Below are 27982 nucleotides of genomic sequence, written 5' to 3'. Positions count from 1 at the left end.
CAGCAGGAAGTAAAGGAACAGAAGTACCTGTCTGTTGAGTTAAGGAAGGTGTGGATTCCTCAGTGAGGTACAGAGCAGTAACTAAAGGAAGTGGCATAGGAACAGGAGTAGGAGTTGGGGCTCAAGGATAAATGGCAGGAGCTACAGGGACAGAAGTAGGAACTGGGGCTAATGGATCAATGACAGAAGCTACAGGGACAGGAGTAGGAAATGGGGCTGAAGGCTCAATGGCAGGAGCTACAGAAGTAGAAACTGGGGATAAAGGAACAATGGGAGGAGCTAAAATGACAATAGTAGAAACTGGGCTGAAGGCTCAATGGCAGGAACTACAGGAGTAGAAACTGGGGATAAAGGAACAACGGGAGGAGCTAAAATGACAATAGTAGAAACTGGGCTGAAGGAAAAATGGCAGGAGCTACAGGGATAGGAGTAGAAACTGGGGCTGAAGAAACAGAGATAGGAGCTAAAGGGCCAAGAGTAGCAACTGGGATTGAAGGAACAGTGGTAGGGGCTAAAGGGGCAGGACTAAAAACTGGTACTGAAGGAACAGTGGTAGGGGCTAAAGGAGCAAGGGTCGGGACTGAGCAAACGGGGGTAGCAGCCCACTGAGGTAAAAAAGACGGGGGTTCATTACCTGGGTCTAGAGCAGAAGTAGAGAATTTTTACAGTACAGATGGCATAGCCAGGAACATATAAGCAAGTGAACAACTTGCAAGGACAGAGGGCTTAGACTTAGAGCCTAAATAGTAAAAAGCTTGAATGTAAGGAAACACCTTCCATTTGCCTGTGCACTAACAGTAGTTAGAAACCTCCCATAAAATATCAGGATCAAAGCTACTGTTAGGCGGCCACTTTAGTTTGCCATCTAAATTGTAATAACCCCCCCCCTTTTTTGAAAAAAATATGGACAAATGTGGGAATCTGTAGGTAGGGCATTAAGGCCTGGGGTTCCAAGGCCTCTAAAATGCATCCCAGGGAGGAAGCTGGATTGATGGGCTTCGATGGCTTGCTACCCATAGCTGAAATCATGAAAAATCAGTGAATAATAGAAACACCACAAGGCATACAGGGAGATGTCTCTCGGCTGTGGGCAGGGTGTGAATCAGCACATGACCATCGCAAGACCCATGGGGGAGCATCCCCTGGCCATAAGTGGGATGGTGCGGCCAGACTAGATCTGGTCTGGGTGACTTGGAACCCAGAGAAGCCAGAGGCTGCTTGGAGCAGCCTTTTACAGTGAGAAAAAAAAATGAAAAGGAAAGGGGAAAAAAGAAAAAGAAGAATCTAAGTGCCCTGGCCCCCCAGTCATGAGTGGATCATCCTTGGGCCATTCCAAACACAATTTTTGCTAAGGGAAGCAATCCAGAGATGGCTGTCAGTACAGGGCTCAACTGTAGCCTTGAAGACTTTGGTTGGGGGCAATCCCCTCATTTCTTGGAACACCAAAAGATTGCTGGAGATCAACAGTCAATTCCTTGGGTTTGGAATGGTTAAGCAGACCAGAATGGAGAAACTCACCAATTGAAGCCAATGTTGTGTGGAAAAATCACGTTCAGGCATATGGAACACATGGTTGTTGTAGAGAAAATACTCAGTTTAGGATCCCTACCCCAGGAGAGGAGCTTGGGGAGGGAGAGCATCCTGAGTCTCATGGCACCAATGAAATTACCTGGGGTGCACGTGAGAAGGAAACACAGAACATGCAACAAACCTGCTTAGAAGTGTATTAGAGGGGGTGCATACGGGCCTGGGCAATCGGTGTAGAGAAAGATGGCACATCCAGCTTTTTAAAAGCTGCCTAGCACATGTGCACAGTGTGTTGGTATGACTGTCATATGCTGATGATGCAGATGACAGGCTCACAAATGCACATAAGGTTTCAGCTGAGTCATGCATGGATGGAACCCCGCACATGGGTCACAAGGTGCCCTTTAACATTCAGGCAATTGCCTGAGGGCTTGCCTGCACATGCATGACTCTCGAACCCAGAAGTGCAGCCTTATTTGTGGCTGAATAATTACATACTTATTTTCTGATTATTTCTATTCTGGCCCTAATTCCATCCAAAATAGTATATAATCATATGGGAATGACTAGGAATTTCATATGCTTCATATACAGAGATATGTGGTTTTCCATCCACATTTGAACCTGTTGGATGCAGAGGAATAATTATCATTGAGACCTCTGCTTAGTAAAATTGGTGGATAGAAAATGTTTATTGTATTCTTTTAAGTTAGCTAAAATTATTTTCAACCTTGTCAAGAAGTAACGCATTTGACTTTTGAATTTCTTTCATCACACCTGGACAAATATGGGAATGGTTTAATAAATTATTAGTTATAGCTATAAATATTTCTTGGAGGCCAGTGCCTTATTTTGAATTTAGTAATCTTATAGTGATTCCAATAGTCATTGTGGAATGCTAATGTTAGCATTGCTCCCTTTACCATATTCTCTTTGTTCAGGCATCACCTTTATTAGATACAGGATGGAAAGCATATACAAGAAATGTCATAAATTTTAATTTACAAGCTAGATTTAAGAATTGAAATCTATGTCTTTTTCCTTTTTCCTATCATGATTTCTTCTTTCTAAAACATTTCCAACAAAATGTTAGCTTTTCTTTTATATTATATATACCTTATATATAAAAACAACAGATTATTGATTTTTATTTTATATAAAAGGGTATTCTTTTGTCAAGCAGAGAAAATATCTGATGTAAAAACTTAAAATAGTAATTATTAGAATGTTGGGGGCTTTTTTGATTTTTGAGACAGGGTCTCTCTGTAGCTTTGGATCCTGTCCTGGAACTAAATATTGTAGACTAGGTTGGCCTTGAACTCAGAGAGATCCTCCTGCCTCTGCCTCCTGAGTGCTGAAATTAAAATTGTACACCACCATTGCCTGGTTTATAATGTTTTTAATTTTGGGTTCTTTTAATTTTTTATTTATTCTTCTCTCATATCACACATCCTCACAACAGATTATCTTCCTTCCATTTGCCCCAGTCACCCCACATAACCTCTCCCCCTAAACTATCTCTGTTTCTCCCTATGCTTTCCCCTGGAAGAGAGCAGGCCTTCCATCGACATCAACAGATCATGGCATAAGATTCAGTAAGAACAGGTACAAAAATTCATGTTAAGGCTGGACAAGGCCACCTGTTGCACACCACCATGAATAAAAATACCTCTTCCCAGGGTAGGGTTGTGTAAATTTAGAAATAAAAGTAAAGAATATGGAGATGCATGAAGAATAACAGAACAGAAACCATGGAATAATACTGGAAGAGCATTCCACTGATTACTGAAATTGCCCTCATTTATTTTGCCATAGCTTTTATACACAAGGTAAAGTGGGGAAGAAGGTAACAAAAGACTTTATTAACATGATACATGGGACAATCACTTTAATACTCTGAGACACCAAATCATTAGCATTTTGCTATTCCCTTATCTAGATAGTGAAACTGGTCTAGATCACATATCCTAAAGGCAGCCCCTCCCCAGGTGACCTCATGTTTACAAAAAAAAAAGGAGCAGAAGTACATTTGAATATCCTGACCACCTGTCAGAATGGCTTGGATTTACTTGAATGAGTTATTTTAATGTTAAAAGCACCAAGCAATCATGGGGAGTTTAGAAATCTCTGATTAAAAGTATCAGACTGTAATGCTGGCAATGTAGGTATTTCTCAAAAAAAAAAAACACATATTAAATTTTTTTGAAATGTTATTTAAAAAGAGAACCAAGCAATCACATCTTGAGTTGGGATGTGCAGCTATGCTTGCCCATCATTTGAGCAACCTCCAACTCTCTGACCATCAGAGAATGTAAAAATGGGCCCAGATATTTGAACCTCAACAATTCCACCCTTTTTATTAATTTTAATAAAGCCTGTGCTTCTGCAACAGGACAGATGATCGCTTGTGCCTTAGGTGAACACTTTCCCATTTCCCAGACTTACCCTTTTTTGGTACATGTATTGTAATCATGCGTATCCATGTCTCAGTGGCCTGGGAGGAAAAAGGATCAAGCCCAGCTATTACTGCTGACCTTTGTAAACAAAGGGTTAAAGGAAAAAGTACTTCTGGGCTCTGTGTCTCCAAGCCAGTTTTTATGCCAAGAGAGTTCATTTGCAAATAGATGATGTTTTGTGAATAAGTATGCCCCTTATGGCTGCAGTCTCCTAATTAAAGGAGTTGAGGATCAACAGGGTTTGGAATGCACCTTTCAATTGGTCTAGAGTGTTTCTTAACAATTTGTAGCTGTATTAAATCTAAATTTCTTATCAAATATGTAAATTCAAGCACTCATAGGAAATGTCAAATTTTTCTTAACATCTTATATTGAACTTAAAGCAGTTACAAACATTAACAGGTCAATACCTTAATTCTAGAGTGGAAGTTAACAATAAACACAATTTGTCATATCACAATTCTCTTAAGTCCATTCTAATCAAACGACAAGTATTGGTTTTTCTGATGGGTGAGAGTTTAACCACATTGCTGCTTTAAGTAATTATCATAGTCTCTAAGCACCAGCAATAACACCCTTAGGCTACCCTCCTCATATTTGAAGAGGGTGTTCAGTCACTCCTTGTAATGAGTCATTTTTCCCCTGAGGGGAATATTGAGGTCTCAGTTCTTAGGCCTGATATTTCAACAGCAGATTGAATACCATACTGTCAAAATGAGTTCTTTGTCCCAAAGAGTGAAATGGTCACATGGTCAGTCTGCATTTTTGGCTAAGTTCCAAGGTAAACAAGAATAGGACTGGACGTCTGTGTAGCAAGTCCATCACGAGGCTTGAAATTACAAGTCATTGCCGCAAACTTCTTTCCCTTGTCAGACTGCATTAAAGCTGCTGGAGGAGTAAGATTTGTAGGTAAGACATATGTGTTGCAAGACTTATAATAATCAATATAATGCATTTCCTCTTTCTATATAGCACAATCTATCTGCTTGAGTACCTGTCTGGTAGTTTCTTTAAGCTATCTAGTAAAACTTGGATCACTATTCCCTTTAAGAATTTCACTTAGTGGCTCATGGTCTCTCATAGGACATTTTAAATAAGGTTTTAGCTATTGTATGTCTTTTAACTTTGAAAGCTGTCTTTCTAATGCAAGTTACAAGTCTGCCTAGCTGACAAAAATCAATGAAAAAAGAAAGCATATTCAACAAATGGTGCTGGCATAATTAGATATCAACATGTAGAAGAATGAAAACAGATTCATAGCTATCACCATGCACAAAACTAAGTCCAAATGGATCAAAAACCTCAACATAAAATCAACCACACTGAACCTCATAGAAGAGAAAGTAGGAAGCATACTTGAATGCATTGGCACAGAAGATTACTTCCTAAACATAACCTCAGTATCACAAACACAGAGAAAAAAATAATAAACGGTATCTCCTGAAACTGAGAGGATTACATAAATCTAAGGACACAGTCAGCAAGACAAATCAGCAGCCTAAAGAATGGAAAAAGATCTTCACCAATCCCACATTGGACAGAGGGCTGATCTCCAAAATATTAAAAAACTCAAGAAATTGGTCATCAAAAAAATACTCCAATAAAAATGGGATACAGACCTTAACAGAGAACTCTCAACAGATGAATACAAAATGGCTGAAAGACACTTAAGGAAATGCTCAATATTCTTAGCGATCAGAGAATTAAAAATCAAAACCACTCTGAGATTCCATATTACACCTATAAGAATGGCTAATAACAAAAACACTGATGAGAACTTATTCTGAGATGATGTGGGTAAAAGGAAATACTTCTCCATTGCTGGAGCGAGTGGAAACTTGTTCAGCAACTTTGGTTACCAGTGTGGTGATTTCTTGAAATATTAGGGAACAGCCTACTTCAAGACCCAGCAACATCGCTCCTGCACATATACCCAAAGAATGTTCAATCATACCACAAGGAAGTGTGTTCAATTATGTTCATAGCAGCATTATTTTTTAAAATTCTAACCAAACAAGTGGAAGATCTGTATAATAAGAACTTTAACTTTATGAAGAAAGAAATTGAAGAAGACACCATAAAATGGAAAAATTTCTCTTGCTCTTGGATAGGTAAAAATTAACAAGGAATAATGCCAATTTTACCAAAAGCAATCTACAAATTCAATAGAATATCCATCAAAATCCCAGTAAAATTTTTCACAGACCTTGAAAGAACAATAATCAACTTCTTATGGAAAAACAAACAAACAACTACAACAACAAAACAGTATAACCAAACAATCCCGTGCAATAAAGTAACTTCTGAAGGCATACAGTCCCTGACTTCAAACTCTGCTATATAGCTATAGTACTAAAAATAGCCTGAAATTGGCACAAAAACAGAGAGGAGAACCAAAGGAATTGAATCAAAGACTTGGATATCAGTCCACACACCTATGAACACCAGATTTTTGATGAAGAAGCAAAAAAAAAATTATAAAATAAAAAAGGAAAGCAAATTAAATTGCTTCTTTAAATTTTCACAGATGCTTAACTGGCCTGAAGCTGTGGTTCCCTAAGGCTCCTTTTTTTTGCATCTTGGCTGTCATGTCACACTAGACTCAAAGATGAACGTGGTATGCATGGTAGGCCACAAGCCATGGTCTCTGCTTGGCAGTGCTTCACTGGGTACTTGAGACAAGGAGGTGCCCATCCCTCATCACCTGCTTTGCCTGGGCACAGGCCATGCTTTTTACATTTAACGGTCCCATCAGGAGCCAGTGTTAGAGCTGACTGACAAATTTACAAGTTCTCAAGGGTCCGCCATTATAGCAACTCTGAGACTGTCACATGAGACCACAGTCTTAGGTATGTATAGCCAGGCCTTTGTTTACTGTACTTGCTTTTTTATTTTAAATTTTGCAATCATAAAATTAGGAGAATTCCTGAATCCTCTTCTCTGTTAAAAGCCATGGATTTATCCATAGGTGACTTGGCTCATGGGTCAAATAACCTCTAGGCATTTCCATTGACCTGTTCTGTGGGAAGTATAGATAGCCCTTTAAAAAAAGTCTCCAGACTTTTCTGGTTCCACCACAGAGCATGGGTCAGATTCAGTTGGCTACAGTGTGTGTGCATGGACTGCCACAATCTCAGAGGTAACTCAGGATATTCTTAGACCAAACACTGTATTCCCTTCACTCTTCCCACCCATTCAGCAGCAATAGAGGCTGTTGCTCAGAGACAACAGCAATGTTGTTTGAAAGGAAAAAGGCAAGCCTTCACTTTGGCCTCCCAGAGACCCAGAGCCACCCAAAGTTGGCGGATATGCTTCTAGCACAGGGACAGGAATATAATATTTATAAACTCTAAAAATATCTGCCTCTGTTTCTGTTCCAGTTCAGCTCCTATTGCTATCAAAATATATTCAAGCAAGTGTACAGATTGTTGAATACTATTTCCTTGCCCATATCTCTATTTATAATTTTCTCCCGTTTTTCCCACTTTTCTTTTTTTATTATTTATTTCTGAGCACTCATTATTCACCCCTCCACCTGTGGTGCAATTTTCTTGCAGGGTATCACACATACTCGCCAGGCCACATTTCTTTGCATCAAAGGTCTCATCGGTCAGCTCCACATTTTGGTGCCATATGTCAAGGACTGGTCTCAACAAAATTACCTCTTTCCAGGATAGGGATATGGGAATTTAGAAACATAAGTATAAAATATAAAGATGCATGGAGTATATAATAATATAAAGAACAGAAAGCATAGAATAATACCAGGTGGACATTCCAGTGATTACTGAAATTGCCTTTGTTTATTTTTTTTAAAAGCTCTTATATGCAATATAAATTGGGGGAGAAGGTAACAAAATACTTTATTAACAGGACATATAGGACAACTCAAAGAGTCAATTGCTTTAACATGCTGAGACATCAAATCATTAGCATTTTGTTGTCTAGGTAGTGAACCTGCTCTAGATCACTTATCCTGAAGGCAGCCCCTCTGCAGGTGACCTCATAGTTACAAAAGAAGGACAGAAAGTACATTTGCATATCCTGACCGCCTGTCAGAATGGCACGGACCTACTTGAATGAGTTATGAGATATTTTAATGTTAAAAAAAATACAAGCAATCACATCTTGAGTTGGGAGGTATAGATATGCTTGTTGATCATTTTAGCAATCTCCAACTCTCTGACCATCAGACAAGGTAAAAATAGGCCCATATTTTGGGGCCTCCACAGCAACCCAGTAGGAGCAAAAGGGTCCCAAGATTGCAGAAGAGAGTTAGATATATACATACTTCCACTATCACAACATCTCCCAAACACCAAGCTAACAACAAATAACATGCAGAAGACTTAAATCAAATCCATAAAGGCTTAGTGGCTGCCACTTCAGTCTCTGTGAGCCTTCATGAGTACTTCTTAGTTGACTCCCTAAGCCTTGTTCCCTTGGGGCTCGCAACCACTCAGAAGCTCACAATTTCTCCTCTCCTTTTCTCCTTGGTTTCTCAAGATTAGAAGAGGGGGAGCCAATGGAGAACTTCAAAACTTCAACCTGAGCTTGTTTTCTCTCTCTCTCTCTCTCTCTCTCTCTCTCTCTCTCTCTCTCTCTCTTTATCTCTCTCTCTCTCCCCAATGCTTGGTGTTGTTTCTCAGCATTCAATCACATCTACTGTGAGAGGCCATCTCTCTGATGGACTAGTCACTTATCTATGAGGATATATGGACATCATTCAGAATCTTTTTTATGCTGCTTATTTTCTGTTTTATCCTAGGTCTCTGGAAAAAAACAGCATCTAGTTCCTGGTAATATAGACATACTTGGGCACTTTCTCTTCTATCAGGCACAGTTTATCTGGTTTTATGTTCAGATAGTTGACTCACATTGACTAGAGTTCTTTTCAGCATGATATATATGGAACTAAATGCATTTAGTTATACACACCGTTTGTTGACGATACATATGTTCTTTTGTTCCGGGACAAGCATTGCAATATTTCAATCCTTTAACTTTTGAGCAATGATTTGGGCAAACTGACTACTTTTGGCACTCTTTCTTTGTTTCCTCATCCTTCTTCTTCCTCAATGCCATCTCTCTATCTTCATTTTCAGAAACTTAATTAAATACTTATTATCACTCTATAATTTTAAGTTTTTAATCAAAACAAGAAAAGATAAATACTAAATCAAACTTCTTCACTGATTTCTTCTCTATTCTATATTATCCAAGATCAACCTAACAAAAATAGCTAAGTTATGATTGGAGCTTGGGAATATATACATATGAAGTAATGAATTCTAGAAATTATTCTATATTTTGTACAAGCTAAAGAATAAAATCATATGTTTCATTTCAAAACTTATTTGCATAGTGTTTTTTGTATTCACCACTTCAATGATTGCCTCAAGTAAATACAGTGGATTCTGACTTATTTACTGTAAGAAACTAATAATTTTAGGATTCTAATTTAATCATCAGGCTATATATATGGGCAGTCTTTAACTTTCTTTAAATATTTCATTGTATTAACTTCCCTATATTGATAACTGAAAATTGCCATAGAAAATTCATTAAAATTATTCTCTAATATACTGGAGATATATATATTATTCAGTAATTATTGCATGTTATGATATTTTTCTGATGAAAAAGAAATTAACTAGATATTTTATTGTCAAGAGAATATCAGTTTTTTTAATTTCTATTTTAATTACATAAAATAGTAGTGACTGTAAGTTGATGCTTAATGAATGTACATGTACATCCTTTTGTTAATGATTATATAAAATACGGCATTTATTTATCAATTTTAGTGCTATACATTAATTGATTTTAGTAAAATGTTAACACTTGCAAACAAGAAATTCAATTTTCAATGAGTTTATATGTACATGTGTTCACAGAGATGCATTTAAGAAATTCAGTAATGTGGGAATCATAGTAAGGTTGTGAGATGTTCCAACCATTATCTCTTCACAGAGATAATGAACTGAATAGTTATTCACTCACTATTAGGGCATTTACAAAATCTATGGAGCCAGAAGAAATATCGTAAGACTATGACTTAAATTTAATACAAATTAATAATCCATGAAGTAATAGCTATTTGATGTCTCCTCTTATGTCAAGGTAAATAAGGTGGGCAATGAGGGAGAGAATAGTTTAATTCCAAAATTTTGACAAAAATTTAAGAAAGAGTGATGAAAGAAACTTATGGACTATTTCTACAGGGCAATACCCAAACTCTGAACTTGTTTATTATCATTAGCCTTGTGGCCATCATATTGTTTTAAAGCAAGTTTACCAACCACAAGCAGCAGAGAGATATCAGAAAAAAATCATCTTATTAGTTTGTTAGAGGGAAGAAAGGTCACAAGATCGTGTTTTAGTGATTTCTGACACAGTTATATTATGAATAAGGTCTGCAATCTAAAGACAAAAAATTTAATATGACACCCCAGCCAACACTTAACATTATAACACTATACCAAATGGGATAAAGCAACAATATATATCTCTGTAATATAGAAGGAAGTAAGGCTGCCTACTTAAAGAAGTTTTGTCTATTTAAAATTAATATTTCATGTAAGAGAAATTATAAAGGATATTAAAATAAAAAAGACATGCAAATCATAACACTGATCACATTGTCACTACATATTAATGCAAAATAGCAAATATTCTAACATATGAATGAGGACAAAATGGCCTTTAAAACAACTTCTAGGACAAATGTGACTACAAGGAGATACCCTATCTCAAACATCCCATATGCAGAAAAAATATGACAAATGTTTCAGTAAAACAATACCTTTTCCATTATACATTACAATATATTTAAAATTTTAACATATTATGTGTGTAGACATATATTAGAATTCATATATTAAGTAAAATACCTTAAAAGGCGTAATTGATTTATTTTTATATTGTTATAGAATTTTTCAAGGGTAAATCATGCACATATTCATATATATTTAATCAGAGTTGTATTATGCAAAACCCAATTTAATGAAATTTAGAATTTCATTTATTTAACTAAATTCATTTTTTTCTGGTGATGACAAAAGTTTGAATCAATACATAATTAGCTTTAATGGCATTTCTAGGATTTGTAGGAACATTTTTGGAGAGGTACAACTTCCCCTGATTCTGAAAAGTGAACAGAATTGGGGACACAATTTGTGGTGGTTTTTTTATATTATTTTTTACTCAGCAAAAGATTCATCCATATATATATATATATATATATATGGGATTAAAAATAAATATTGAACTCCATAATTTGTAGGTATACTAAATACTTTAAAAGTTATAGATAAATATAAGTTTGGCCCAGAAGTAATCAATAATATAAGAACTAATAATGTACCATTTTTAGCTGCTTGGATATTTATCTTATTTCTTTTGCTTTTTAAAAATACACAGTAGCATTGGAAATATAGTAACTTTCATAATATAGCCATCAAATATTAAAGTTTGTATATATTGAGTATCAAATTAATATTGACATATATTCACACTATTGTATATAATACCTTTATATATATTAACATATCAAATATATGAACCACATGTATTTTATGTATGTGTGTAGATATGTATATTTATTTAATAGAATAATCTAAAATAAAAAATTATTTATCTTCAACAGATTTTCAAGTTAGTGATCAGATTAGAAAATAAGTATTTAAGGCAGTTGGAAAATATAAGATTCATCTAAAAAATAACTAAGAAAATAATACTACATTCTATCCAGCCATCACTCTACTATCATTCCTTGATAAAGCAGCATTATATGGAGTGCTGGAACATCAATGCAGCTGTCATTTTATTAGGTTGTAGTTGTATTCAGTAGAATTGGACATCAAAGTATGAAAAAAGGCATGTGTCACATGATTACCAATCTATACAAATTATAATAAACGTAAGTCTGTATAAGCATTCAATTTAAATAAAATTCTCTTCAGAACTATTTAACAAATCCCAAACACCAAGCATGAAATATTCTCTTTTGAGTCGTTGATCAGGTTTTCTAATAAGCTCCCCTCAACATCACATGATAGTCTATGACCCTTCATTGCCCACCCACATCTAAGAGGGGGAAGGTAAGTCCTTATCAATAAAAAAGCCATGTACTTTAAAAGAAGGACATAGATTCTCTGAAACTGCGACTGACCTGAATGCCTACTCCCTGAGGACCAGATTTAAAGTACCATAATGTAACATGCACACTTCCAAAGGAGGTAAACAATCCACTGTGTTATTCATCTATAATACTTATGAACTATAATCATGAGTAACACAGACTGATAACTCTAACAGTACAGTAGTAGTGGCACACATATTTGACAGCAACTAATGGAGCTTTATTTGGACAAAAACAAAACAAAACAAAACAAAACAAACAAACAAAAAAACACCAGACAAAAGGGAAATCATGCCTGATACAGGGATACAGGAAACCTAGTTAGCTACCAAGGGATAGTGAAGTTATGAATCTTAGAGGAGTACCTAGAGCTAACACTTTACTAAACCAGCGGAAATTACTACCTGCTTTCTAAATATTCGTCTTTATATCCACAGAGAAGCATATTCTTTTACTGTATCAAAGAATCTTCATTTTGCTGGAAATGCGGACCATTACATAAAACCACACACAATCAAAATCTTTAATTTCTTAAACTTAGTCTGTGTTTTAAAAATTAAATGTTTTTTTTTCCTTCTAATCATTCATGGGATGAATGGACTATTCACAGAATGAATAGGCTATTCAGGTTAAAACTGCTAATTCTGCTTTTCAACTGATTTTGATTATAATGTCTAAACATGACTCTCAACTTGGAAGAGGGAATCTACTGCCACAATCAGATTGGACTTTGGGTTTGTATGTGAGACATTTTCCCAATTGCTAATTAACGTATGAGTGTTTAGCTCACTTTTGACAGTACATCCTTAAATCGGTGTGTTTGTGATCTATAAAAGCGTAGCAATCGAGTCAGCAGTATTCCTTTGTGGTCTCTCCTTTGAATTCCTGCCTTGGATTTCTACATTTGATTCCTGCAATGAGAAAATATTACTTTTTAGCCAAACACTTTCTTCTCAAAGTTGCTTTAGATGAGATCATTTTTCACAGCAACAGAAAATAAACTAAAATAGTGATCTATAATTCTCCTACTATGTGTAGAACACTAGAATTGATTGCTCTGTATAAAATAGGATTTATACCACAATTTATATGTATTCTCTAATTGCTAATAAAGAATAATAAACATTTTTGTCTTCACTTAATTTCTATGCTTTACATCATTTGACAAGGTTTTAGTCTTTTGTTTTTGTTTTTGAGAGTTACTTTGTGTACCACTGACTGTTTCATAACTCACTTATTAATCCAGAATCTCCTCAAACTTTTAAAGATTCCCTTGCCTCTTCCTTCTAGATACTGGGAATAAAGGCATACTTAACCAAGCTATGCTTAGTTTCTACTCTTTAATGATTATTGTACCCTGTTTATGTTTTACGGTACTTCAGGTATAAAAGGGTCACCAGAACTACTATAATAGTATGTTGAACTTCAATAGTACTTTAGAAATAAAAATAATACTGAACACTATATAATTATGATTAAGAAGAAGAAGAATTTTTTCAATTCAAGTATCACAAAAATTAGTTGGCTATAACTTCAGATATGTGCAAAAATTATCAGAATAGATTTTTAAACAATTCAAAACTTAAAAAAATGTAAGTCTACTACTGCCAACACAACCTCAAAGAGAAGCATACTCATAAATTTTGTATTTACTATGTATTGGTAAATAAAGATTTAAATTATGCTTACTTTCATGAGTAAAAATATTTATTATCTTACTTATGTTTTCCAATATCTCTTTCACCCTTGGGAGTTCCCTTTACATGTTTTCTGTTACTGATAATTAATTTAGGCTTCAATACAGCTACAATTTTCCAGAGAGTTAGTCATTATGTAATAAGACAGTAATCAATGTTATTTAGTCATATACAAGTTCTTTATTTCTTAATATAATTAGTGCCAAGAAAACTTGATTTCATTAGGCATGCTATTATGAGAAAAAGATGTAATTATAGTCTCATGGTAAATAAGAAATAAAGATTTAAAATTGAAAACTCTTCATATTAAAATGACAAGCAATGATTTTTGTGAGAGAACAAACATGCATTTATTGAAGAAAAAAATAATTCCCTAAACTTAAGTAAATTTTCTGGGACATATATATTTATATGCTATCTATTTTTTCTGGGTCAATACATAGAACTAGATTATTTTATTATGTACGGGTGTGCTTAACTGTATAACAACCAGAATGATTTTAAAATCAGTTCATTATTAATTATATCCACTACCAATGAAGACATATACAAATTATTATCAATAATAACAGTTATAGACATCAATATTTTTATTCTATCTGTTTGTGTGTGTGTATATGTATAACTGGAAGTTCTACTGAGCTCACCTATTATCCATTATATGGTTTTAGTTAAGATTGCAAACTGGTTTAAATTTATTTATGAGGTGCCCCACTAGCAGGCCATCAGGCAAGGATCCTGCCGACAGGCAACCCCACACATGTATTGGGCCCTGTAATCTACAATTCCCTTTCAGTCCTACAGATCGAACCATTTACCAGTACACCCAAGAGACACAGATACTGCCTACCCCTTTAGGACAAAGAGGCAAGTAACTTGGCTCCCAACTGGACACCACCATCTCGAGGCCATGGGCTCTAGGGAATACCCCATATTTCTCCCTCACCTATGACAACCCTTAATAGAAAGCCATCAGGCAAGGTACCTGTGAGCAGGCTGCTTCACCACATTCTTATTTGACCCTGAAATCGCCATGTCTCACTCAGCCCTTCAAAGCCAATCATCTATTTCAGAACCAATGGCCCCCAAAACAAACATGGCCTTCAGTGATTGAACAAAGAGCAGCCTACAAAGGGCATAAAAATATTTATTAGCTCAAGTGTGGCCAGCGGAGGCATAGACACTGCCTTAAACCAGTTGGAGAATGAGAAAGGTAGACACCAGTGCAAGAATACATCTAACAACAGAAAAAGAAATATGATACCATAAGGACGCAGTGGTTCTTAACAGCAAGAACTGAACATCTCAATACATATGAAGCAGAAGAAAACAACCTAAAGAAAATAACTTTATGAAGATGAGAGACCCTTAAAGAGGAATAGAAAAAATCCCTCAAAGAATTCAAGGAAAAGACAAAGAAGTAATGAAAGAAATCAATAAACCTTTTAAAGAAATCCAAGCATAAATAATAAAACAGATGAAGGAAACAGTTCAAGACTTGAAAATTAAAATATAGGCAACAAAGAAAATCCAACCAAAAGAATTCTGGAATTAGAAAATCTGGGTAAATGAACAAAAATTACAGATGTAAGCATATCTAACAGAATGTAAGAGATGGAAGTGAGAATCTCTGGCACTAAATATATGATAGAGGAAATAGATTCATCCATCCAAGAAAATATTAAAGTAAACAAAGTAATAACACAAAACATCCAGGAAATATGGGCCACCATGAAAAGAAAATACCTAAGAATAATAGAAATAAAAGAAGGACAAGAATACCATTTCAATGGCATAGAAAATATATTCAACAAAATCATAGAATAAAACTTTGCTAACACAAAGAAGAATATGCCCATGAAGATACAGGAAACTCACAGAACATCAAATAGACTGTACCAAAAAAGACAGCTTGCTACATAATACTCAAAACATATAGAATAAAGAAAAATATTAAGAGTTGCAAAGGAAAGATACCAAGAAACATATAAAGGCAGACACATCAGAATAACAGCTAACTTCCCAATGGAGACTCTGAAAGTCAGAAGGCCATGGACAGATGTTATATGGACACTAAGAGATCAATGATTGCATTCCAGACTTCTAAATCAAGCAAACTTTTTAATAATTGAAGATGGAGAAAACAAAATATTTCATAAAAAATCAGACTTAAACAATACCTACCCACAAATATAGTTCTACAGAAAGTACTGGAAATAAAACTCCAGCTCAAGAAAATTAGCAGCAGTTATGGAAACACAGGCAATAGATATTCCCATAGCAGCAAGTCCCAAAGATGGGAAAAACACACACCATCACCACCCCAAAATAACAAGAATAATCACTGGTCACTAATATCCATTACTATCAGAAAAATCAATTTGCCTATGAAGACACAGACAAACAGAATAGATATTTAGACAAGAGCTGATCAACTGCTGCATACAAAAAACACACCTTAACTTCAAAGACCAATATTTCCTCAGAGTAAAGAATTGGGAAAAATCTTTCCAGTCAAAAGAACCTAAGAAGCAATTTGGTGTAACTATCCTAATATCTAAGAAAATATACTTCAAACTAAAATTAATTGAAAGAAATGGAGAGATATATTTCATATTTATCACAAAATAATCAAGATGAAGTCTCAATTCTGAACAATTATGCACCAAATACAAGGGAACCAACATATGTAAAAGAAACATTATTAAAGTTTAAAATAATGTTTAACATATCAATCTTTAGACACTAGTAGTGGGAGACTTCAACACCCCACTATCCTAAAGGGACAGGTCTGTCAGGGAGAAACTTAACAAAGAAATAAGGGAACTAACAGATGTTATGAATCAAAAGGGCTTAACCAACATCTATAGAAAATTCAACCCAAACACAAAAGAATATACTTTCCTTTCAGCAACTTATGGAATATTTTTTTTTAAATTAACCACATATTTGCTCACAAAGAAAATTTTAACGGTATAAATAAATCAAATAAATCCCTGTAACTTCTCAGATCACCATGGGGCTTAAATTTAAGATTCAACAACCACACAAATTACAGAAAGCCTAGAAACTCATGAAAATTGAATAATGCTCAACTCAATCACAATTGGATCAAGGAAGAAATAAGAAAATAAATTTAATGATTTGCTAAATTTCAAAGAAAAGGAATGTCCAACATAGCCAAACTTATGAGACACAATAAAAGCAGTTATAAGAGATAAATTCGTAGCATTAAAAAAATACATAAAGAACTTGTTGAGATCTTATACTAACTACTTAACAGCACACCTGAAGGCTCTAGAACAAAAAGAAGCAGACTCATGCGGAAGAAAAGGATAACAGAAAATAATCAAACCAAGGACTGAAATCAACAAAATGGAAACAAAGAGAAAAATACAAAAAAAAAATAATTAAGCAATGAGTAGGTTCTTCAAGAAAATCAGCAAGATTAACAAAATCTTATCCAAACTAATCAAAGGGCAGATAGAATATCCAAATTAACAAAATCAAAAATGCAAAGGGGACCATAAGAAAAGACATTTCAGAAAATCCATAGAAACATCAGTTCATATGAAAAACAAACAAACAAAATAAAAACAAAAGACTGTACTCCACAACACTGGAAAATTTAAAAGATAAGCACATTTTTCTGGATAGGTATCATATACCAAAATTAAATCAAATCAGATAATCAATTTAAATAAACCTAGCTAGAACCCTTCAGAGAATAAAAACAGTCATTAAAAATCTCCCACCCACCCTCCCAAATAAACAAACTTGGAGCCAGATTGCTTCAGAGCAGAATTATAAGAGAATTTGAAACGAGAGTTAATACCAATACTCAAATTGTTCCACATAACATAAACAGAAAGAACATTGTCAAATTCTTTCTGTGAGGCTATAGTTATCCTAATACCCAAATGACACAAAGATGCAACAAAGAAAGAGAATTAGAGACCAATCTCCCTAATAAACACTGATGCAAAAATATTCACTAAAATATTGTCAAGCTGAATCTAAGAAGACTTCAAAAATATTATCCACCATGATCATTTAACTTCATACCAGAAATAGAGGGATGGTACAACATACCAAAATTTGTCAATGTAATTCACTATGTATAGAAAGTTAAAGAAAAAGTACCAAGCCATCATCTCATTAGATGTTGAAAAAGCCTTTGAAAAAAATTCAGCACTGCTTCATGATAAAGGTCTTAAAGAAATCAGGTATACAAAAAATATACTTAAAGATATAGGAATCCCCTCTGCATTCTGTGAATTACATTAGTTAATAAGGAAACAAGCTTGGCCTGATACAGTAGAACAGAGCTAGGTGGGGAAATCTAAACTGAATGCTAGGAGGAAGAATGGTGGAGGCAGGAGAAGCCATGTAACCCATCTGAAGACAGACACCGGAACTTTACCTGGTAAGCCACAGCCATGTAACAATACACAGATTATTAGAAAAGAGTTAAATTAAGATATCAGTTTTGTTTTATTCTGTATATGTATTTCTGCTCCTAAGGTTTTGTGTTTGACAACTCATTAAAAAATTTAATGTATAATTAAGAAATATAGGTTAATAGATAATCATCTATAATAGTCAAGCTTACAGTCATATTAGTTAGGTTTTCTAGATATAGAGAGATATATTTCAATTAGATTGGTGATCTTCAAATCTTTCAGAGTCCATCACATTATAGCACTTAAAATATTTTAGGAAATCAGGACTTTTCTTGAAAATGAGACACATGTGCTCTTGACAGCTCCAATTTTCCTCAAGAGGATGATTGGCATTGGAAAGGCTCCTTATGGAGTTTGTTAGCCATTTGGGCAAGAAACTATTCTTGCCTGGACTGCTTGATGCTATGAATCCACAGAGAAATGACTGCTGAACTTGCAAAAAGGTGAAATGGTCCTTTAGGCTTCTTGCTTCATGAAAGAGTCTGCAAGATATTCTGCAGGACACAGGAAAAAAATTGGGACTGACAAACTGCCAATATAGGCAGAACAGTCTTTGAAATTACCTACTTCCTGAAAAAGTTTGCTGGATACTATGGACCTCTAGGCTGAAGATGAATGATCCAAGAGTATAGAATAACTTTGGATGACTCTCCAGGCAATATGATGTCTCTGTGAACTCTAGAGATTTGGAAGTTGCTTACAATGCACTTCCTGTTTAATTAGGTAATACTATATACTTCTGGATTCTTTGATGAAGTTGAAGAATATATAGTTGTAACATGAAGGGGCCTGCTTGTTTGGGTATCTGTCCCTCTCGGTACCCCACAGCTGGCAAGCCCCAAAGAAAATCACACAGAGGACTCCTTAAGATTATAAACTGATTAGCCCATTAGCTCAGGCTACTTATTAGCTCTTATAACTTATGTTAGCCCATTATTTTTTTTCTGTTAGGCACACAGCTCAGTACCTTTCTCAGCATGGCAGCTCTCATGTTGTTTCTTCAGTAGTCTGGGCAGGACTGGGAGGAATCAGCTTCCTCCTTCCCAGAATTCTCCTGTTCTCATTGCATCACCTCTAATTCCTGTCTGGTTTTCCCACCTATACTTCCTGCCTGACCAATCAACATTTATTTAAAACATGATTGACATATTATAGACAGTTCCCCCATACCATATAGTTATAGTGTTTCTTAGTTATCATGAAAAATAAAGTAGATATAAATATCATAACTGTAATTCTTGCTTAATACCTGTTTTGTTACATGTCATTTCTCTGTGCTAAAGTTTAAACCTTCCTTTTTATTTAAAGAGATAATGAGAGGTTATGTGGGATCCCCCTCTGTATGCTGTGAATACCATTGGTTAATAAAAAAAACTGGCTTGCCCTGGAAGGGTACAATAGAGCTAGGTGGTGAAAACTAAACTGAATACTGGGAGAAAGAAGGGTGGAGGCAGGAGAAGTCATGTAGCTCTGCTGGAGAGAGATGCCGGAACTTTATCTGGTACATATTCAATGCAATAACTATCAAAATTCCAACACTAATCTTAACAAACCTTGAAATAATAATACTCAACTTTATACAGTAAAACAAAAAAAAACCCCACAATAATTTAAACAATTCTGTAAAATAAACAAACCTCTGGAGGCATCACCATCCATTACTTCAAGCTCTACTAAAGATTTTTAATAATAAATAATGGCTCGTTTTTGGCATAAAAACTGACAATTGTCCAAATGGAATCAAATTAAAGATCCTGATATAAATCCATGAATTTATGAACAACTGAGTTTTTCACAAAGAAACCATAACTGTCCAATGGCATAAGAAATTCATCTTCAAAAAATGGTGCTGGAATAATTTGAAGTCAACAAGTAGAAGAATGCAAATATATCCATATTTATCCCCATGTAAAAAAAAAACCCATAGTCCAAAATGGATAAAAGACCTCAAAATAAATCTAATTACATTCAACCTGATAGAAGAGAAAGTGGGAAGTAAACTTTAATGCACTGGCCCAAAAGACCACTTTATGTATATAACACCTGTAGCAGAGACACTGAAAGCAACAACCAATAAATGGGTCATCCTGAAACTGAAACTTTTCTGTAAGGAAAAGGACATGATAATTAAGACAAAAAGATAACCTGCAGATTGGGAAAAGTTCTTCACCAAAACCATATCTGACAGAGCACTGATCTTCAAAATATATCACAAACTCAATAAAGTAGATATTTAAAAAGCACATAATCCAATTTAAAAATGGGGTCCAGACATGAATAAATAATTCTCAACAGAAGAATTTCAAATAGCTGAAATACATTTAAGTAATTGTTCAACATCCTTAACCATCAGAAAAAGACAAATCAAAAACATTCTGAGATACCATCTTATGTCTGCCAGAATGACTAAGATCAAAAACATTAAGAACAGTCTATGCTGGATAGGATGTGGAGTAAGGGAACAATCCAGTGAAGATGGGAGTGCAAACTTGTACAGACACTTTGGTAATTGGCATGGTGATTTCCCCAGAATATTGGGGATCAATCTAACTCATGACCCAACATTACCAGTCTGTGGTATATACCCAGATGATGCTCAATCATATTATAAAGACACCTGCACAACCATGTCCATAACAGTATTATTTGTAATAGTCAGATTCTGGAGATAATCTAGATGTTCCTCAACAAATGAATGGGTAAAGAAAATGTGGTACATTTACATAAAGCAGTGTTACTCAGCTGCAAAATAAATGATGGCATCATGAAATTTGTAGAGAAAGGGTTGGAACTAGACAAAATCATCCTGAGTGAGGTAACCCAGACCCAAAATGACAAACACAGGATGTACTCATTTATAAATAAATGCTAGATGAAATGCAAAGGATAACTAGTCTACAATTAACAGCTCTAGAGAAGCTATGTAACAAGGAAGACCTTAAGAGGCATGCATGGATTGCCCTGGAAACAAGAAATAGATGAGATCGCCTGGGTAAACTGGAAGGTGGGGGGTAGATGTGAGGGGATGGGCAATAAGAACACGAGGGAATGGGAGTTTCAATTTAGGGAAGGGATGGAGTAGGCAAACAATGAAAGAGATTTCTTGATAGAAGGATTCATTATAGGGTTAGGAAGAAACCTGATACTATGGAAATTCTCAGGAATCCACAAGGATGACCCCAAATAAGACTCATAGCAGTAGTGAAGAGTTAGCCTGAACTGGCATTCTCTGTAAACAGAATAGTAAGTAACATACCTGTCATTATAGAAACTTTAACCAGTAACTAATGGAAGCAGATGTAAGATACACATCCAAGCACCAGGTCAATCTCTGGGAGCTCATTCAAAGAGCTGGAGGAAGGGTTATATGAGAAAGGAGGGGACAAGATCATAATGGAAAATATACGGAGACAGCTGATCTGAGTTTATGGCAATTACTTGAGTCTAGGCCTAGAGCTGGGACACTTGCATGGGACAGAACTAGATCCTCTAAATGTGGGAAATAATTGTGAAGCTTGGTCTGTTTTGTAGCCCCTGACAGTGGGACCAGGATCTTTCACTGGTGCATGAGCTGCCTTTGCAGAGCCAATTCCAATGGTGGAATGCCTTGCTCATCCTTAATGCAGGGGGAGGAGCCTGGTCCTGCCTCTATGTGCCAGGCAGCCTTGACAACCCCTGGGAGTCCTCATCCTTTCTGAGTAGATGGGGGTGGGGTGGGACCAAGGAGTAACAGGAGGAGGGAAAGAAGGGTGAAGTGTGGTTGGTATATAAAATGAATAAAGCACTAAAGAGAGAAACAATTTTGTATTGTGGATTTCAAAGAAATGTTGATATTATTTATAGATAAAATTTAACAAACTTCTCTATTTTATCAACAACTATACATAACTAATAATCATATAAATAAAACAAATATATTTATGTACATTTATATAATTTAATTTTCTAAGTAATAGCAGTTATTATCATTGTTCCTGACATCAAATATCTGTTCTTTTTTTAAAGAAAATTTTCTTGTAATGTTTTCTGTTGTGAAAATTATAAAAAATATGGATATTTTAAGTTGTTCTTGGGTGTCCCTTTCAAAAGGCATTTTTTCTATTTCCCTTCCAAATCTTTTATGATATTTGAAATGTTCCTGCATTCATAGCTATTTTAAATTTACATTGTCAGTTCCCTTATAAACTTTGCTTTTTGTTTTTCCTTTTTATTTTTTGATTCAATACATCCTAACTATAGTTTCCCTCTCTCCATTCCTCCTACCCTTTCACCACGTTTGCTCCCACAATCACTCCTCTTACATTTCACTTCAGAAAATTTCAGACCTCCCAGACTTCTCAGGAATTTCCAGAAAGTGAAGCATAACAAGTTACAATAAGACTTGGCACATATTCTCATATCAAGTTTGGAAGAGGTAACCCAGTACAACTAAAAGTATTCAAAGAACAGATGAGTCAGAGTCATTTCATTCCCACTGTTAGTGATCCCACCAAAACACCAAGCTAACAACCATTACAAATATGGAGAGAACCTAGCAAAGACCCATATAGGATTTATGGTAGCAACTTCAGTCTTTGTGCTCCCCTATGAGCCTTACTTAATTGAAATCTGTGGCCCATGCTTCTCTGGTACCTTTAACACATCTGGCTCCTACATTTCTTTTTCCTCATCTTCTATGGGGTTAGCAAGGTCAAAGGGGAACCATGACTGTGAAGCCATGAGAGTATTTCTCTATTGCTATTGGGAGCATAAACTCATACAATCACTATGGAAATCAATACAACAGTTCCTCAGAAAACTGAGAGATAATCTAGCTCAAGACCCTCTTGGACATATAGTCAAAAGATGTTCCATACTATCGCAAAGACACTTGCTCAATTATGTTCCTAGCAGCCATATTCAAAATAATTAGAAACTAGATTGTCTTCATAACTTTTACATTTGTGGTTGCAAAATAGTTTTATATATATATATATATATATATATATATAAATAATTGTAATTTATAAGCCATGTGTACGTAAACAAATGAACCATCTTTTAAATTTCTGTGGTATCATTGTCAACAGTAGACTTCAAAGAGATGAATTTTAAATCAAGATTTTTTTTTGCGACCATCAGCAAAACACATACACACACACATACACACACAAATACATATATACATATATATATATATATATATATATATATATATATATATATATATATATATATGAGTCTGGAGCTGTAGAAATAGTTCAGCAATTAATATCATCGGTTTAGCAAATAAATCAATTTCGTTCACCAAGCCTCTATTTGACAGTTTATAATCACCTGAAATTGTTAAACCAGGGGATCCTATGTCCTTTTCTGCCTGTAGAGTTGCTTGCAGTCATATTCATAAACTCACCACACATATACACAAAACTAAAAATAAAATTAACATTTAAAATTATGATTGTATTGAAGTTACTGCTTTCAATTTATGAATTTATTAATGTTAATGAGAATGTACTGTATCTACTTCGAGAATCACAAATGTTGCAAATTTATCAAAGTAATTTTCAATAATTTAATATAAACATTTACTTACTTTGATTAAAATTTAATACAGAATTTTAAAATTGACAAATTGCAATAAATTGCTTCTATCAATACTCATATTTTATAATTGCTATGTTACTTTTAAGTATGCAAGGCTTTCTTTATTCATTTTAGTGGATTATCTTGGCAAATTACTTACAAAAATAATGTAGAGCATTTCAAATAATGGACGAAATTTGTACAATATTTAAATGATTTTATTTGTATTGTCACAGTACTAATACATCTACCTACTAATTTAAAATTTATCTTACTGAATTGACACTTCAAATATATTTGTTATTGTGTTCTTCTTATTGCAGACATTTTGAGGCTTTCACACTATCCCTTCTTCATTCTTTTGTAAATCTACAAACATGTAGAACCTTTCTCTACCAGCAACCCATAGCTGTCACACCAGGCTTGTATTTTTGGAGGAGATATTAATCCTCATCCCTGTCTTTCACTTAGGTCTCTCCAGATTTATGTTTAGTCCTTTTTCAGTCTGTCTGCAGGAAACTCTCCACTCAACCCAACAATAATCCCTTGAGATTAGGTCTCTTGGCTCAGAATTTCGGTAGTTTTTTTCTACTTTCTTTCACAGTCTTTTAATCTGGCCATCTTCATTTCAGTTGGATTCCCCTATGACCTAGAGGACAGCTCTATACCAGGAACCCAAAAATCACCACATTGAACTGGAAGCCAGTTAGCATATAAACATTATACATCATTGGATCCAGCTTGAGCAACAGCAGTCAATGCATACAACATTCAGCTAATTAAGATGAGACCAGATATCTATAGCCAGTAACATTTCATATTCTATAACCACAAATGCCTAGGTCAAATAAAAAAATGCAAACATAATTAATGCATATCTAAAACAAAGACTATTAAAAGTTTAGAGAGAAAAATACCAAGTCACATATAAAGGCAGGGCTAAGTAAACAATACCTTACTGTTCAATGTAACTCTGAAAGCCGTAAGGGCATTGTTGCAGGTTCTACAAACTCTAGCAAGCACAGATGCCCACACAGACTAATATTCCCAGCAAAATTATCAACCACAGTAGATGGAAAAAGAAAACTTAACCATGGTAAACAGTTACCACTTAATGTCTACCCATCCAGTTCTACAGAAGATACTAGAATGAAAGCATCACAAAGAAGAGAAGTTAAACTGTACTCAATAGAAGAGCAGGGATAAACAAAAAATCCCACATTTTGTCAAAAGATTATGAAACCCATACAACAAAAATACAATTACAGAAATCTATAAATACTGTTTTTTTGAAACGTCTTGATATGATTGGGCTTAATTGCCCAATTAAAAAATACCTAAAGGCATATTAGATTGGAAAACATCATGCATCCCTTTGCTGAATCTAAGAAACACATTTCACTTCTTTTTTATTTTTTTATTAAAATATTCCACCTTCTCCCATCCTCTTCCACCACTCCCCCTCCTCTTCCTGGTCCAGGCCAAAGAGTAGTCAGGGTTCCCTACCCTATGGGAAGTACAAGGTCCTACCCGCTCCCCCCAGGTCCAGGAAGGTGAGCATCCAAACAGACAAAGCTCCCACAAAGCCCGTCCATGCAGTACAATCAAAGCCCAGCACCATTGTCCTTGGCTTCTCAGTCAGCCTCCACCATCAGCCACACTCAGAGGGTCCAGTTTGATCACATGCTCCATCAGTCGCATTCCAACTGGCCTTGGTGATCTCTCATTGGATCTGTCCCACCTTCTCAGTGGATGAATGCACCCCTCGCGGTCCTGACTTCCTTGCTCATGTTCTCCCACCTTCTGCTCCTAATTAGGACCTTGGGAGCTCAGTCCAATGTTCCAATGTGCGTCTCTGTCTCTATCTCCATCCATCACCAGATGAGGGTTCTATGGTAATGTGCAAGATAATCATCAGTGTGGTTATGGGAGAAGGCCAGTTCAGGTACTCTCTCCTCTGCTGCTCAAAGAACAAGCTGGGGACATCTCCTTGGACACCTGGGAACCCCTCTAGAGTCAAGTCTCTTGCCAACCCAAAAATGGCTCCCTTAAATAAGATATATACTTCCCTGTTCCACATCCACCCCTCTTTCATCCCAACCATCCAATATCTTAAAGCTCTCCTCATCCTCCATTTCTTCCTTCTCTCCCCCATCTCCCCTTATCCCCACCTCACCCCCACCCCCATGCTCCCATCCTCTGCCCTGCAATCTTGTCTACTTCCAATATCCAGGAGGATAACTATATGTTTTTCTTTAGGTTTACCTTTGAGGAGGACATTTCCACCACACCCGAGGTCTGCATCACCACCCACCAGGTATGGATTTTGGCTCCATACCTTCCACGAGCTTGGTAAGATCCTAGGGGTTAAAACACAAGACGCACACACAAACAGAGAGTTTGAGTCATTCACCAGAGGAGAATGTCCGTTTATTCAGCTTAATCCGGGATTAAAATACCCTTTGGCCTCAGTAAAGGAAACCCCTCCAAGCCAGAGGGGGATGGGGAAGCTGGCGCTGAGTGAGCTTCTCTGCAGGCAGGTGGGCGAGGGGTGCAGGGCAGTGTCAGACAGGGTAGAGGGACCTTAGCACCTGGACTCTCCTGGTAAGGGTGTGGTGCGGGAGAATTATCTATATTCTGTCAATCATGTATTTTAATAAAACGCTGATTGGCCAGGCAGGCAGTATAGGCGGGAAAGCCAGAGAGGAAGTAGGGGTGGAGCAAAGAGACTGGGAGCATTCTGGAAGCAGAGCTCCCTCAGCCACTCCTGGGCAGACCACCGAAGAGGCAACATGTAAGCTGTCACATTGAGAAAGGTACTGAGCCCCTGTGGCTAACATAGATAAGAATAATGGGTTAATATAAGTTATAAGAGTTAACAAGAAGCCTGACCTAATGGACCAATCAGTTTATAACCTTATAGAGATCTCTGTGTGATTGATTTTTCCTGGGGCTTGCTGGCTGTTGGGGTACTGGGAGGGACAGTAACCCCAACAAGACGGCCCCACATGTTACATATGGCGCCCACGTGGATAACTGAATCCACAGAAAGCCTGAGAAAGCTTGGGAAAGAATAGAGTAAAGCATGTTTTCTTGGTAGCAGCAATTTCTTGGGTCTGCTCTGCTTGCTAGAGGCAAGCAAATGCTCTCATCTAAGAGAGGCTTCCTGACTCAGCTTTAGCTGCAAAACTTTGTAGCTCATTAAGAGGTCCTGCCACGAAACACTTAAACGGTGTTGGTGAAAAACTGAATGCATGCTTTTTGGTCGTAGCAGGAAAAAAGCTGTGGTGTTTTGAAGTGCCGGCTTTCTGGGCTGTCCTGCCAGGACAAACTCTGACTCTTGCAGGCAGGCAGTCCGACTGAGTGTGGTCTGTGAGCAGAATGATGCAGCTTGCTGGCAAGGACCTTGAAATGCCATAGAGTTGTGGCAGTGAACACAGCTCTGGCTGGTACCTCAGCCATGATGATGGAAAGCAAAATAATGGGCTGGATCTAGCCATCAAAGCTACGGCTTTAATCTTCTCCTTAAAGACTCATGTAGTCAAAAAAGAGAGAGAGATACAGTAAAGAGAGGTTCAAAGATGAAGAAAACCTCTAAAGAGTTTACAGTGTGTTAAAAATATATGCAGGCTAAAGGTTAAAGTCATTAAAAATTAAAAAGAAAGAAAGGGAGAAATAGGGTGTGGTGGTACACATCTTTAATCCCAATGCCTGGGAGGCAGAGGTAGTTGACCTCTGTGACTTCAAGGTGTGGTAGCACACACCTTTAATCCCAATGCCTGGGAGGCAGAGACAGACAGAACTCTGAGTTCAAGGTGTGGTAGCACACACCTTTAATCCTAACACTGGGGAAGCAGAGACACGTGGATCTCTGTGAGTTCAAGGTGTGGTAGCAAACATCTTTGAGCCCAGTACTGGGGAGGCAGTGACAGAAGGATCTCTGTGAGTTCAAGGACAGCCTGGTCTACAGTGTTATTCCAGGACAAAGATATACAGAGAACCTGTCTCAAAAAGTAAAAGTAAAAATAAAAGAAATAGAGATTAAAGTAAAGCCACACAAAGATGGAAAATGCACAGAGAATCTTTATACTGTATGTTATTATGCTCTCTTTAAATTGTTTGATTGCTGAG

The sequence above is a fragment of the Myodes glareolus genome, chromosome X (genome assembly GCF_982192425.1).
Source record: "Myodes glareolus chromosome X, mMyoGla1.1, whole genome shotgun sequence".
NCBI lineage: Eukaryota > Metazoa > Chordata > Mammalia > Rodentia > Cricetidae > Myodes > Myodes glareolus.
Note: the sequence above shows the minus strand (reverse complement) of the source record.